Source organism: Hylobates moloch, unplaced genomic scaffold (genome assembly GCF_009828535.3).
Source record: "Hylobates moloch isolate HMO894 unplaced genomic scaffold, HMol_V3 SCAFFOLD_5, whole genome shotgun sequence".
NCBI classification, from domain to species: domain Eukaryota; kingdom Metazoa; phylum Chordata; class Mammalia; order Primates; family Hylobatidae; genus Hylobates; species Hylobates moloch.
Genome location: NW_026652280.1, coordinates 9,186,015 through 9,203,248, shown reverse-complemented (window position 1 = coordinate 9,203,248; position 17,234 = coordinate 9,186,015).

Below are 17,234 nucleotides of genomic sequence, written 5' to 3'. Positions count from 1 at the left end.
TGGTGAGGCCTCAGGAAACTTACAATCATGTCAGAAGGGGAAGGAGGGATGTCTTCAATGGTGGCAGACAAGAGACAGCCTGTGAAGGAGGAACAGTCAAACACTTACCAACCATCAGATCTCATGAGAACTCACTCACCGTCATGAGAACAGCATGGAGGAAACTGTTCCCATGATCCGGTCACCTCCTTCCCTTGACATTTGGGGATTACGGGTCCCTTCCTCGACACGTGGGGGTTACAATTTGAGATGAGATTTGGGTGGGGACACAGAGGCAAACCATATCAGGGTAGTGACACTGGATTTGAATTTTGAAAGGGCCACTCTGGTTATGCAGGGGAGAATAGATCATATGAAGGAGATTTGCAGTGTGGATATTGCTTGATCAGTTAGCAAGTGATGGCATGTTACTGGAGAAAGATGACCTTAGCTTGGACTACTGTGGAAATAATAGAAATAGAGAAAAATGAGAGATATTTGGGAAGTAAAGTGGATAAGATTGATAAAGGTTGGATATGTAACCTGGGGCAGTGGAGAAGTCTTAGATGATTCCTAGGTCTCTATATTGAGCTATTTATTGGATGCTGGTGGCATTCACAGAGGTCAAACATTTGTGATGTACCTGGTATAACTGCTCCCTGAAGTTCCCTGAAGCTGACAGAGTGAACAGATGGTAAGGAGCGGTAAGCTGGCCTTGCCTTCCTGGATTTTATGTTTTCAAATGACTGAGAGTACTTACGGATTGGATTTAGCCTCTTGCTCAGTACATCTGAGTAAAATAATTCCCTCCCCTTCCCCAGATCTGAAGCTAAATTATACGCTAATGAGCACATGTCTGGCCCAAATTAGGTCTAGAATGCATTTGTCTAATGTGGGCCTTCTGACTAATATTCAGGGAAGACTTGAGTCTTGATCACACTGATTTATAGAAGTCATCTTCATTTGTAAAGCATTTGTTGTGTTTATTATGAGTGAGACACTATGTAGGGCACAATATGAATATGACATGGGTCTTGCTCATTAATTTTCAGCAAGATAAGAGATTATATTGTCCTTCATCACATTGATTTATGAAAGAGTCCATATGCAGGACTCAAGTTCCTACCCTTTCTGCATTGCTGTCTTTGAGAGCTTGCAGTCATAGAACAGATTTTGAAAAATGGGTGGCAGTCAATTTTGACTGCCTCAGAAAATAGTACCCATAGTGTGGTTAAGAAGGTAGAGCATGGTTGGGTGCAAAAAGCTGAATATGCCTAACCATTTTCCTGTAAGTTGTATATTCCATATTTCTGAACTGGGTTAGTTATACCAACTTATAAGATGACATTTCTGAGAACAAGTTGAGTATAAGTCACTGATTATGTTTAAAACTGAAGTGTTATCTACTCTATAGTTATAAATTTTCTCAGACTCTTGCAAATTGTTTACTAATTGCTTGCTTTTCCATGTGATTCAGATTTTGTCTTTATAGATATGTGGGTTGGAAAGTGGGATGTGGCATATCCTAATCAGATATGTATTATTAGGAGGTTATCTTAAAGCCTCATTCTCAATCACTTTTATATATTTTTGGTGCTGATATAATCAATAGAATTTCGTATTCTAGGGAGTAAATTTGCTAAACTAGATGAACCAAGACAGTACATTATTAATGTATTCTTTAGTATTTAGAATCTTAAACATCAGCAGGACATGGGAGGTTATTCCTGACTTGACAATTGTTTTTTAGCCTCTTCAATAGGTAGCTTTGGCTCTTGTTTTCAGTGCTTTCAGGAATGAAGGCTCATGTGGACAGTGACAGTGATATATTCTTTTTTGCATGTTAATTATCAATATCTATTATCATTTATGCTTCATTATTATTTGCAACTATTTTAATGGCCACTCCTATACCCAGAATATCCATAGCATTCTTTAAAATTGTTTTTATTTAACCATTACTGTTAACATTAATTATATCAGTTTTGAATAAAGGGATATGGAAATATTCTATATAACTTTTTTACAGCCTCAATATACTTTTTTTCAAAATTTTGTGGTATAGAAGAATTTTCTTTCACCAACAGATTTTTATCCTTTGAAAATATGAAGGACCGCTGTTTTAGCAAGTCAAAATATTACCTGGGAATGATCAATGGTTATGATTTACCATCTTGTATTACTGGTTAAAAAACGGAAAATTTGAAAGACGCATGTATTTTTTAAATTAGTTAATTACCTTTGGATAGTCTCATAATAGTGAATCATTTTGTTGGAAATGACATAGTAGTATTCATTCCCTTTATCTTAGATTGCATTTAGGTCTTTGAAATATTGCTCCACATGTGAATTGAATTTTTTTGGGGTGAAGATTCTTCTAAAAGTTATCTGCCTCATTTATTTGCAGAGCATTTGTTGAATGTTTATTATAAGTGAGGCACTAGGTAGGGAAAAACATGGATAAGAAGATATGAGACCTGCCCATTGGTTTATCAGCAAGATAAGTTATTGCAGGCTTCCTCTTCTAGCAAATTTGGTGGATATTTACAGTGAGTGAACTTGATCACAGTAAACTGCTTTTGCAAGCCTGGTGAGAGAACTGATCCACAAATTATGTAATGTAAGGGATAGCTAAAAGCCATGATATCAATTTTAATAAGTAGTAGAAAAAGTATTAATTGTGTTAACAAAGTGGCATTAGTTGTATTACAATCCGTATGGACCTTGGTTTGCATAGGCCCCTTGTAAATAACTGGAATTAGAACTCTTAAACTTCTGGAATTAGAACTCTTACTGGTTTGTAAATTGGGTCAACTGGAACTCCTCCTTCAAAATCTGGAAATGTTGGGGTATGCATTTAAGATGAAAGAAAGGGAAGATTTTTTCTTTTAATTGATTGTCTATGCAGCTGGTAGTTATGTGTTTTATATACGTTTTCTATTTATATTGTCAGTTGGGTAACATTTTCTCCATTTCAGATGAAGAAACTGAGGGTTAGGGTGGCCAAGTACTCTTGTTATAACTTGGGCGAACTTGAAAGTGACCCATGTCGGCTGGGAGGGGTGGCAGTTCTCAGAGTCAGGGAGGTGCACTGGACAGAGAATCCTCTGTGTCCAACATTGTGTTCTACATTTTACAAGGATGTAATAAACAAATAAAATACAATACAGGTTAAAACTAAACTTGTTACAGTCCTTCCCAGCCTCATCTTCCACTATATTTCGTATCCTCATTGAATATCATCTACTTGTCTTCTATCCTAGAAATAAGCATCATGATCACCATCGTATTCAGCTACTATTTTATTTAGTCAACACCCAACAGGGGACAGACATGTTATATATTGTGTCATTTAGTATTTACAACTACTGAGCATTCTCATTTATTCCTGTTTCATATTGGATGAAACTCAGGTTTAGGAAAGAAAAATCACTTGTTCAAAACCTCAATTAGTGAGCAGAAAGATCATGACTCAGACTCAGGTGTACCTCACCCAAAGCCCAGGCTTTGTATAGTTCAGTAATTGCTTTCTATCTGGTCAAAAATTTATGTCACTTGAGCTCCTGAATATCTTTCTAGGCTTTCTCCTCCTATTATTTTTATTTTTTATTTTTATTTTTTGGTGGAGTATCACTCTGTTGCCCGGGCTGAAGTGCAGTAGCACGATCTCAGCTCACTCCAACCTCCGTCTCCCGGGTTCAAGCGATTCTCCTGCCTTGGCCTCATGAGTAGCTGGGACTACAGGCACGTGCCACCATGCCCGGCTGGTTTCTGTATTTTTAGTAGAGTCGGGGTTTCACTATGTTGGCCAGGATGGTCTTGAACTTTTGACCTCAGGTGATCTGCCTGCCTCGGCCTCCCAGCATGCTGGAATTACAGGCATGAGCCACCACTCCTGGCCTTCCCCCTATTTTTATTGCAGCTGCCTTGGCCTGCATTATCTGTCCCTTGGTGGAGTTATCTTTCTAACTCCGGTTCTTCCTCCATGTGTGTGGCTCACCTTTTGCCATTTCCCACTCAAAACCCTCAGATGGCATCATATTAGGGTGCATTCTGAGCTAATGATTCTTTAGCTGGCAAGGAAAACGCATGTCTGAATAAAGCTATAGAGTGGTTTGAGAAATTTTACTCAATTGGATTAATTTATATTTTATACAAGTAAAATCTTACACAATTTCATTGTACAAATTAAATAAAACACTAAATAGTAAATAGAAGAAGTAATGCTTGGCAACATTTTCATGGCAAGTGGGAATATGCTGACTGTAGAATGAGAAAATATTTGATATAAACCCTACTATTACAAAGAATGTGTCATGTTTGTTAATTATGGATAAAGATCTTATGCATCTACAAGTTGACTGATTTAAGGCAGGCAGTTACTGCGGGACCATTGGCTACCAACCCAATGTTTATGCTACAATTTTTTTTTTTTTTTTTTTTTTGAGGTGGAGTCTCTCTCTGTCACCTAGGCTGGAGTGCAGTGGTGTGATCTCGGCTCACTTCAAGCTCTGCCTCCCAGGTTTGCCATTCTCCTGCCTCAGTCTCCCAAGTAGCTGGGATTACAGGCGCCCGCCACCATGCCTGGCTAATTTTTTTTTTTTTTTGTATTTTTAGTAGAGGCGGGATTTCACCGTGTTAGCTGGGATGGTCTTGATCTCCCGACCTCGTGATCCACCCGCCTCAGCCTCCTAAAGTGCTGGGATTACAGGCATGAGCCACCGCACCTGGCCTATGCTACAATTCTTTCTTGCTAACAAAATTCCAGTTTTGTTCATGTGGCAAAGTGCTTGAATTTGGTAGATAAGTCACGGTGAGTCTCAGAGAATGCTGGTCATTCTAGTTCCCTTTGACAGTGATTGTCCTAGGGGGCCATATGACCCAGTTCTGGGCAGTGATCTATGAAGTCCTCTGGGCTTCTCTAGAAAAATACTTCTTCTTGAGAGAAATATTGCAATTCTGTAATGAGAAAATCTGTTCTTTTGACTGCCTCTTTGCTTCCTGTGTTGGGAATGATGGCCGGAGGTATGGCAGCTATCTTGTGACAATGAGGATTCAAGCCCGAGGACAAAGCTTACACCCTAAAACAGAAAGTTGAAGGAGCCTAGGTTTGATGGCCTTGAACCATTGAATCAACTCTATGCCAATCAAATGACTTCTTTTTAGCAAAGTACAAATATTCCTATGTACATAACCACCATTAATCAAGTTTTTTTTTAAATTATTTCTGTTAAAATGTACTATTTCTATTCCAATCGGGTACACATAAAGCATCTTTGAACCCTGAGAAGCATATTGTATTTTATTCCATCTTCCTCAGGAGTTAGTTTTCATCCTTGGCTTTGCTAGCTAAATACCAGAAGATTGTCAATATAAAATAATTTATATTTAATTTTTGGCATTATCAATTGCTGGTTATTAATAGACTGTGGTTTTAGGTATATACAAAAAGTAAATACAAAGTTTCTTTTCCATGGGTCAGAAAACACTGTGTGTTTGGAAGACTTCTACCTATCACTGGCAACAGCTAGCATGATTTCTCTTCTGTAACAGTGATGGGTCATTATTCCTATTTTCCTCTTTTTCTTGTAGGTGGCTGATAATGGAAATATACAGTTCAAAAACTTTCAAAGCTTATATACAGTATTGATTCACATGTATTGAAAAGAAAAGGATTGTGGTTTTGGGAATATTTTAGTCTAAAAATTCTACACAATAATATTGCATCACCCGCTTGACTACTTGAATACTATTCAAGTCATAATTGTGCAAACCCCATTTAAAGGTATAATTTGAGAACTTACACTTCTAATTACAAATTATTTTTAAATGCCATATTTCTGAGGAAACCTCATAGAAATATTTATTATAATGGCTTCCAAGTTTTACCTGCAGTGGAAATTGAGAAGAAATTCCAGAATATGAATTTATCTGGATATATAGTTGTGTTAGTCAGGGAGTTTTAGACTGCAGTGAGCTGTGATCACACTACTGCACTTCAGCCTGGGCAACAGAGTCCCTGTCTCAAAGAAAAAAAAAATCCTAGATATTTTTGTAAGGTATGTTTTAGATGAAGCTAACAGCCAGTAGACTTTGAGTAAAGCGTATTACTCTTTATAAGTAGATAGGCCTCACATAATCAGTTAAAGGCCTGAATAGAACAAAGACTAACCTCCCTCAAAGAAAAGAGGGAATTCTGACAGCAGATGGCCTTTAGACTCAAACAGTGCTATCAACTCTTCCTGGGCCTCCAGCTGCCAGCCTACTCTGCATATTTCAGACTTGCCAGCCTCCAAAATTGTAAGCCAATTTCTTGAAAAAGATCAAAATTTATATATAGACATACACGTGCACACAAACACAGACACACACACACGCACACATAGACACACACACACACACACACACACACGCTATTGGTTCTATTTCTAGTGGTTAAATGTCTCAAGCTCCTGGGTTCAGGCAATCCTCCTGCCTCAGCCTCTTGAGTAGCTGGGACCACAGGCATGGAGCACTACGCCCAGATAATTTTTAATTTTTTTTTTTTTTTGTAGAGATTGGGTCTTGCCATGTTGCATAGGCTGGTCTTGAATCCTGTGCTCAAGCAATCCTCCCACCTCAGCCTCCCAAAGTGCGGGGATTATAGGTGTGAGCTGCCATGCTTGGACTTGGATAATTTTTGACCAACTGTTTGGGTACCAAGGCTGAGCCAAGTTGACACATAAAATCAATCATTACAGTGTCAACCACTGAATTAATAATTTAGCATATCAAAATGTAAGATATGCCAGGAATGACATTATTACTCTTCTGTTACTTATTGTGATGAATTTTATAGCAAAGCAATTTTTTCCCAACTACTAGTGTATGTATAGCATATGTGATTAAAAAAATCTGTAGAAAAATATCTGAATTTTTCTCAAGTCTTGAAGATTACAATAAAGCTGATGATAGCTTTGCAGTTGAATAAAATTCTTTGATGTAATGAATTAATTTAGAAAAAAGCTGATTGGAGCATGAGCTGGTAAAATGCCAGCTATGCTGGCTTTGTAATAGGGATTTCTGGTGGAAAGTCAAAGGAAGGAAACAAGTTCTTCTTTCAGGAATGTATTAGATCATTTGTTACCAAATTTTAGCTTTGAAAACCCTGTTTAGGGATCCAGGGTGAGAGTCCATTGTGAGTAATGCAGTTAATTAAAAACTGTTGATTAGTAGATTGTTCAAATTGCATTGTGAGGATCCTGAATGACAAATAGAATTTGCTTATTTTCCACAATGATGCCATTTGAATGTCTATCAGAATTTTAAAACTTCAGATTATGAATATCGTCCCACTGGATGTGAACATTTTTAAAGTGAAGCTCTTTTTCCACTGTGTTTGGGAATTTCTTCTGAAGATGCTTTCTGTATTCTAGGGAGGGAAAAATATGAAACCAATAATTTACTCATTTCAGAATGGAGATGATGAATATATTTTGTCCCAATGTATTATAAATCAAAAGACAACTCCTTAAGAAGAATATTCTGATTTATTTAGCTATTTCCTCTAAGTAAGATAGTAGTTTAACCAATGGTACTTAGAACGTTTGTACTCAGCAAGAATCTTAGAAATAAATCATCAATGTGATTGACACACTCTTCCTTGGCTAGTTTACTGGTTCAGTGAGAATTTGGTTCTGCTTTTCTAGACAGTCAAGAAGGGCAGGCACTATTTAAAAAAAAAAGTAGCCCTGCTACATACTACTGTGGCTGATAGAACAATTTTCCCATGAGCAAGATCCACTGACACACAGCTCCCTACCCCCATGTTTGCTTGTGGTTGATAAGATGACATCTGCACAGCTGAGCCCTGTTCTAGGAGGAGCTATTAACAGGGATTCCTCCAGAAGAAATGTTCACCCAGGCTCGTGAGGACAGAGTGTGGATTAGACTATGGGGGAACTAGGTGGCAGAACTATTCCAGGATCCTTGCTTCAGGCTCATCCATTCTATGCACTAGCTTCTTTTTTTTTCATAAAGATCTAATGTTTATATATATATATATGTGTGTGTGTGTGTGTGTATACGCATATATTATATATATAAATTATATACAAACACACAGACATGCACACACACATATATATTTAATTTGGTGAACCACAAAGCTTGGCTCAGGGGACCTGGAATAGACTGCTTATACATTATTGAAATTAGCTCATGGAAAACACGCTGCAACCTTGTCAAATAGAAATATGCTTGCCCAGATTTGCGACCTGAAGTTGCTCTGGTTTCAGAACACCAGGGAAAATTACCAAATGCTTCAAACCTCCAAAAATGATAATTTTCAAAAGAGCTTAGCAAATTTGGCAAATATATTCGAGCTTCAAATATGCTGAAACTGAAACTGATGGGAAAAAAGCCCTACAGCATCCATATATAAGCTCCAGCCCCAGCTAACAAAATCACAACACCAAATGTCTCATCCCTCAATGAAGATCTCAAAGAGCACCTGACTTGACAGTGGTCAAAAGGGACAAAAGCACAGCTCAGGTGGGGAAAGTGAAATCCAGAGAATAAATCCATGACCTCGCGTGCTCTGGCCGAGAAGGAAGCTTGTGCAAAACGCTCCTTAGAGATGCCCAGTTTTTGTCACTATCCCAGAGAAGTTTAATTTTTAAAAATTAATGCTTCGTTCATTTGATATAGTTAACTTCTAGAAAATCTTTTTTAGGATTTGATTATGAGGTAAATGGTGTGCTCTGGCGGGCTTTGGGTATTGTCTTGTTATTTTAATTTGTATGTAATTGGGAAGTTGCTCTGTGTTCACTGTCCCTATGGAAATAAAGCAGTAGAAATGGTTCAATATTGCATGTCAGCTATCTGTTCTCTCTTTCTTTTGTGATGCATAGAATAGAAAATGTGTAGCCAGCAAAAGCAGATAATATGATTGTGTATGTGTATGTGTGTGTGTGTGATTCTAAAGCTACTATTCCTTTGTTTCATTTTTAGTTTGCAATATTTACATTATTTGTGCAATTTCAATTAACACTAAAAGAAGGCAGGAGATATTTCTGTTTATCTAAGGGTTCATGGGTTAAAAGTGATTCTAAAGTCTCATCTGACAGGCAAGCCTCTTTCAAATACAGTAACTCTTCTTCATCAGTTCATTTCCCCTGCATACACATTCTCCCTGTGAGCCACACCAAAATGTGAATACACCGTGTTTTGTCCCATTTCTTTGTCTTTCAATACTTTATTGTGTTTCTTTGGATATGCCCCACCCTCATATTTCTTATAAGAAAATTCTTATTTATCTTTAAGACTGAATTCAAATAGCACCTCCTCTAAGATGACTTCCAAGGATCTTTCTTTCATCTGTGCTAACATTACTGTGTATACACCACTATTAGAATACTTGGCTTATTGTAAAGGTTTTTAAAAATACACCAAAATTAAGAAAACATCTTCTTTCTTATACAAGGTGAAGTAGCATAGATAAGGGTCAAATCTCTGATCACTAGTCTCCATTCTTCCATTCCACGCTCTTTGGATTAACCACTGTTCTTGGTGTGGGAATATCCCACCAGGCCACTTTTATTTCTGTATGCATACACATTGCCCCATATAAAATGGACAGTGTTATCTTTTGGATTAACCACTCTTTGGATTAACCACTGTTCTCAGTGTGGGAATATCCCACCAGCCACTTTTATTTCTATATGCATATACATGGCCCCACATAAAACGGACAGTGTTATCTTTTGTGTGAGTTACAGAAATGACATAAGGGTGCATGTGTTGTTCTACAAATTAATGATTGTATATGTGACTTGTCTGTTAGCCTGTAGGAGAGATTCACTCACTCCATCAGATGGTGAAGTCCTTTAGTTCCAAGATGATTTGTGCGTGGTCCATAAGTGTTCATATGCATGTGTGTTCACCTGTGTGCTCTATATGTGTTCACATATGTGAATTCATATGAGTGGGGGTTCATGTGCATGCATTTCATTGTTTTATTCCTTATGTCTTCTCTGTCCTCACCTCCCAACAGTACCTAGCCAATGACCATTACAGACTCAGTATTTTAACATAAGTCTATCATAGAGATAAGTAGTAGTATATATCCATGTTGCTCCTTCATGACTATAGAAAGACTTAATAGAATCAACCCAAAATTAAAGATTGAGATATTTAATGTGACCAATGAAGTATTTAATGTGTGCACTCTCAGGCAAACGACATGTAGGTACTGGAGTCTCAGTAGGTGATCTTCCTCATATGTTAGATAGAAAGGAATTTCCACAGCGATATTTCCATCAAAATTACAACAAAAAACAATTATTTTCATTTTTTGCCAAAATAGTTTCCTAATTCAGATTATACGGTCTGATCACAAAATGATAAATCCAGTTAATATGAATGTTTTCCTTAAGATTAGAAGGAAAAGAAACAGTCTTTTCTTTGAAGAATATTTGGACAATTGAAAGATATTAGTGGAGAGGAGTTTATTGAGGCCAAATAAAAAACAGATTTGTGACACGTTGTTTTTCTTATTTTTAGAAAGCATATTGTGAATTATAGTCTAAAAATTAGCTCAAGTTGTCCTGGGGAAGAGGGTAGCAGGCAACTGATCATAAATATTAACCACTTCAGGATTGTATAAATGACAGTCTTTTCTCTCAAGTGCTAGAAATGCCTCTGGCAAAGGGAAAAAAATGCCTCGGTGGCAAATGTTCTTTCAAAGAAAGGCAAAGAAAAAGCAAACTTTCCATGACTAGTCTTGTTCTTCATGTTATTTAGTGCATTTCTTGGTTACTCAAGTCTCAAGGACCTCCAGTTACTTCTAATCTAAATGCAAGCAGGATTGAATAACATCTGATTTTTCTTACTAGGGCTACCTCTCAGACCAGCGGGAAATCAAACGGCTCCTCACATATTGCCAGGGGTGTGGATTCTCTACTTGAAAAGCATATGATTTGATATCAGAAAGCATTAATTTAAATCTCAATTTTGCCACTTACTGGTTGTATGAATTTTGACAATTTATTTAACTTTTCTGCACCTCAGTTATCTCATCTGTAAAATAAGAATGATAATTTCTATGAATTCTATAACTCATCGTCTTAATGCAAAGCTAGGAAATTATAACCTGGTCTTCCCACTATGTTCACATGGTCATTACTGGCTGTGTTTTGGTCCTTCTCCTCACATCTTTCCCAAACCTGGCTGGGGACCTTTCTGACTGCTGGGTGCTCTTGGTGGGGGGTGGTCCTGGATATTTTCCAGTGGCTCCTCTACACCTACTTACCCTCTGCCCTTCTCTGCCTTGCACTGTCCCTCAGGAGTCTGACCCTTATTGGCTGCAAGGGATGCTGCCACCCTCTGGCTTCTGATAGGGCTTGGCCAGTGGGAGGTGTCAGCAGGAGCTGGGAGCAAGCAAGTCAGATCTCTTATGCCACGCAGTATGGGGGCCAATACCTGGGCTCCTGGCCACAGCTCTCCCTCAGGGGTCCAGCGACGTTCCCTCCTTTACCTATCAGGCCTCTTCCTGATGGTAGACTCTCCGCTCTTGCTTCACCAATGTTTGTTAGTTCTCTCTGCACTGTAAATTCTCCTTTTATAAAACTCTTCTGAGTTACCTGTGACTATGCTGTGTCCTTCCTGCACGAACCCTGATCCATCCGAGAGAAAGTGGGAGCAGTTGAAGGAATGGCTCGGCCTCTCTCTATCTAGACTCCACAGGCATCACAGCTACACAAAATGCATTCTGATAGCTGTTCTGAATTCTCAAATTTAGTGCACAGTATAACAGCCTAGGCCTGTAAAGGAATCTGTTTCCCAAGATCCCAGTGAAGTGGACAGATTTATTTATTTCTGTAAAGTTTCTTTTGAAGTTTAATGAGAACTTTCTCTAACATTTCATAAGCAAGGAGTCAGTTATCAGAAAGCAAAAGCAACACAAAACCAGAACTGGTAGAATAATGGATGTGGTCTGATAATTTTTGTATGTGCTGCCAAGATAGAAGGTGATGTATCTGATTCAATCATTTCAATTTTCTTCTTGGATAGAAGAAATTAAGAATTAACTGAGAGCAGTTACAAGCTTAATTCTTGGCAAATAGTAATTTTTATAGCCAAATGAGACTTGCAATAACCTATACTTATAAACAAATATATTTTAATATATTTTATTATACTTTTTTGATAGTCATATGAATTAAATTTAATCTTGAAAGAAAAATACACCAAATTAATGAAATCTGAGCAACAGAGTTTGTTGTTTAACCCCAAATTTACCTCTATCTACAATTGTTTTAGAACTTAAGAATCAACTGAGAGTAGTTATACTGAAATCATCTATATTTGGTTTCTTGATGAATCTGTTAGGTGTTTTTAGAATTTTTTTAAATGGCAAGATGAAAGTTAGCATATAGCACCTGATGATACACCAACTAATGTTTAGGGAATTGACTAGCTATCAGTATGATACATTAAATAATTATCACTCTTAACCCATCTAACACGAATTTTCACTGGACTGATTTTAATTATAGCAGAGTCAAAACTGATCCTGACTCACAGATTGGCAAAGCAAGGAGATATTCTCCTCCCTCAAAGCAACATTGGCTACACTCACTGGCCTTCTGACTTTGGGCAAGCAACTAAAATTTTTAGGCCTCAGTTTCCTCATCTGCAAAATGATAAAATGATAACTAGTTCTGCTGTCTTCAGAGGGTTATCTTAAACTTTAACTGAGCTAGTGCTTTGAAAGTATAGATTGTTAACCTTCTTGGCTCGCTTGAGATAGTATGTTATTTGACTTCAAGAGTTTTTTTCTAAACTGCAACAGAGAATTTTTCATATATAATGAGACAAAATGAATAAAGAATAAGTGAAAAAAGTAAAACTCCTGCAAATCTACTTAGTTCAGCATTTTGTTTAATGTGAAGAATGGGCCTTACTTGATGCATGGGAGTATTTGACAGCTCATACAAGAGTTGATTGCTATTTGAACAGGGTGGTTCTGTGGATTTAATTGTAGCAAAAGCACCAACACTTCCAGTTTAACAAAGGAAGATTTTCATCCTTTTCGGTACAGATGACAGATTTGTGTGATCTTCCTTTATTTTATTTATTTATTTATTTATTTATTTATTTATTTATTTATTTATTTATTTTTGAGACGGAGTCTTGCTCTGTCACCCAGGCTGGAGTGCAGTGGCGTGATCTCGGCTCACTGCTAGCTCTGCCTCCCAGGTTCACGCCATTCTCCTGCCTCAGCCTCTCCGAGTAGCTGGGACTACAGGCGCCCGCCACCACGCCCGGCTAATTTTTTTGTATTTTTAGTAGAGACGGGGTTTCACCATGGTCTCGATCTCCTGACCTCGTGATCCACCCGCCTCGGCCTCCCAAAGTGCTGGGATTACAAGCGTGAGCCACCGCGCCCGGCCTGATCTTCCTTTCTTAATGGAGTTGAGTGGTCACAGTATAGTGAGCAGATATCTAAATTCGTCACCTCTCTATATTTCAATGTTTTATAATATTTAAGAATATATATTTCAAAATAGTGGTATATTCAAAAGATGATAGAGTTTTAAGTGAGACAAATGTGAGTTAGAATTTTAAACTCTGGGCCGGGCGCGGTGGCTCACGCCACCTTGGGAGGCCGAGGTGGGTGGATCACGAGGTCATGAGATCGAGACCGTCCTGGCTAACACGGTGAAACCCCGTCTCTACTAAAAATACAAAAAAATTAGCCAGGCGTGGTGGCAGGCACCTGTAGTCCCAGCTACTCGGGAGGCTGAGGCAGGAGAATGGCGAGAACCCAGGAGGCAGAACTTGCAGTGAGCCAAGATCGTGCCACTGCACTCCAGTCTGGGTGACAGAGCGAGACTCCGTCTCAAATAAAAAAAAAAAAAAATTTTTTTAAACTCTGCCTTTTACTATGTTTGTGATGGGAAAAATTTGTTGCTCTTTTACAGCTTTGCTTAAAGATGTGTTTTAAGAGTTAAGTAAAATCATGTTGATAAAATACTTGGCATAGGGCCTGGCATTCATTTGCACTTCTTCAGTTCTGCAATTACCCATCTACTACAGATCTGAGACAGTGAATAAATTCATTGACAGAGTTTTGACACATACTAAGCTTTTTACCTCCAAGTTGGAATGCAGTCAAGCATCACTGTTCTATTAACTACTATTTGTAGCTCTATTGAGATATAACTGACACAAATTGTACATATTTAAGGTATACAATTTTATGTTTTAATATACATCTTCATTGTGAAATGATTACCACAGTCAAGCTAATTAATATATCTATCGCCTCACATAGCTACCTGTTTTTTTTGTGGTGAGAACACCTGAGATTTACCCTCTTATCAAATTTCAAGTGTACAATACAGTAGCATTAACTATGGTCACCATGTTGTCCATTAGATCTCAGAGCTTAGTTATCTTGAATAGCTGAAATTTTATACCTTTAGACCAACATCTTCCCATTTTCCCCTACTCCTCCTTCCCCAACTCTGACAACCACTATTTTACTCTCTGTTTGAGTTTGACTATGTTAGATTCCAGATATAAGTGAGGTCATGTATTATTTGTCTTTCTATGTCTGGCTTATTTCACTTAGCATAATGTTCTCCAGGTTCATGCATGTTGTTGCAAATGGCAGGAATTTCTTTTTATAAAGGCTGAATAATATCACTTTATTTTTTATATATATATATATATATATATGTATATATCTCCCATGTTATCTTTATCCATTCATCTTTGATGAAAACAGGTTGGTTCTGTATCTTGGCTATTGTAAATAATGCTTCAAAGAACGTGAAAGTGCAGATGTTTCTCCAATACACTGATTTTATTTCCTTTCGATATATACACAGAAGTGGGATTGATGCGTCAAATGGCAGTTCTAGTTTTTTATTTTTTGAAGAATTACTATGTTTTTTTCATTAATGGCTGTGTCAATTTACATCCCCACCAGTAGTATATAAGGGTTCCCCATTTCTCCACATCTTCACAACACTTGGTACTTCTTGTGTTTTTGATAATAGCCATTCTAATAGTGTGAGGTAATATCTTATTGTGGTTTTGATTTGTATTTTTCTGACACTTAGTGATGTTCAGCACCTTTTCATACATATGTTAGTTTGTTGTATGTCTTCTTTTGAGAAATATGCATTCAGGCCTTTTGCCCATTTTTAAGTCAGGTTATTTATTTTTTGCTATGGAGTTGTTTAAGTTTCTTATATATTTTGGATATTCACCTCTTATCAGATATACAGATATATAATACATATGTACATGTATGTGTATATACATATATGTATGTGTATATACATATATACATTATTATATACACATTATATACATAGATAGACACACAATAATTAGGAAATATTCTTATTCTGTAGGTTGCCTTTTTACTCCATTGACTTTTCATTTGCTTTGCAGAAGAATTTTAGTTCGATGCAATCGCTCTTGTTTATTTTTGCTTTTGTGGCCTGTGCTTTTAATCATATCTAAAAAAATATGGGCATCGAGATTTTTCCCTTTCTTCTGGTAGTTTTACAGTTTTAGGTCTTGTGTTTAAGTCTTTTGTTCATTTTCAGTATAATTTTGTATATGGTATGAGAAAAGGGTCCGATTTCTTGTTCCATGTGTGAATATTCAGTTTTCCTAGAACCATTTATTGAAAAGACTGTTCTTCCCCATTGTGTGTTCTTGGCACCCTTTTGAAAATCAGTTAGTTGTAAATGCATGGATTTATTTATGGGCTCTCTATTATGTTCCATTTGTTTATGTGTCTGCTTTTATGCCAATACCATACTGTCTTGATTATTATAGCTTCGTAATATATTTTGAAGTAAGGTAATATGAAGTCTTCAGCCTTGTCCTTCTTTATCAAGATTTCTTTGACTATTTGGGTGTCTTTTGTGTTTCTACATACACCTTTGAATAGACTTTTTTATTTCTGAGGAAAATTCAGTTGGAATTTTGCTAGGGATTTCATTAAATCTGTAGAGTTCTTTGGTTAGTATGGACTTTTTAATAATATTAATAATATTAATTTTAATAATATTAATTCTTTCAGTCCACGAACATAGGATACTTTTCCATTTCACTGTGTCTTCTGTAATTTTCTTCATCAATATTTTCTGTTTTCCAGTGTACAAGTCTTTTAACTGCATGGTTGAGTTTATTCCTGAGTATTTTATTGCTATTGTAGATGGAGTTATTTTAAAATTTTTCTTATCAGATAATTTTTTTATCTGTCCATAAAGGTTCTGCTGATTTTTTGTATGTTGATTTTGTATTCTGCAACTTTACTGAATTTATTAAGACAATAATTTTTTTGTCTTTACAGACTTCAGAATTTTCTCTATACATGATCGTATCATCTCATCTGTAGAGATAATTTTACCTTTTCTTTCCAATTAGTTGCCTGTTAAAATCTCCCTCCCTCCTTCCCTCCCTTCCCCTCCCCTGCCTTCCCCTTCCCTCCCCTCCCTTTCCCTTACCCTCCCTTCCCCTTCCCTCCCCTCCCTTTCCCTTACCCTCCCTTCCCCTTCCCCCTCCCCTCCCCTCCCCTTCCCTTCCCTTCCTCCTTATTGTTAAAAATGAGGTCTTGCTCTCTTGCCTAGGCTGCAATGCAGTGGCACAATTATAGCTCATTTCAGACTCAAACTCCTGGGCTCAACTGATCCTTTCACCTCAGCCTCCTGAGTAGCTGGGACTACTAATAATAGTAAATAACTTTAAATTACTAATACTAAATAATTTTAAATTATTTTCTTGTTTATTTGCTCTGGTTAATAGAAGTGGCAAAGGGGACATCCTTGTTTCACACCAAATCTTAGAGGAGAAGCTTTCAGTATTTTTCCATTGATTTCTTCAATTCCAGGATATCTGCTCAGTTTCTTTATTAAGAAATATTTTGTTAATATTTGTTAACATTTTGTTCTTGTATTGCTTTGCTTACTTTATTTAGTTGTGATCTTGTAGTTCATTGAGCTTTTTTAAGCTGGTTATTTTGATTTGTCTCAGGCAGTTTGTAGGTCTTCATTTTCTTAGGGTTAGTTACTGGAGCTTTACCAGTTTCCTTTGGTTGTGTTGTTAGTGGCAGTGGTGGCCCATTGGGAGCAGCTGCTGTCATGACACCAACTGCAGTGGGGGAGGTATGGTGGGGCTGTGTGCTCCATGGAGCAGGCAGGAGCCCCACTCTCCTGGGTGCATCTGCAGCTGCCCAAGTTGCAGCTGTG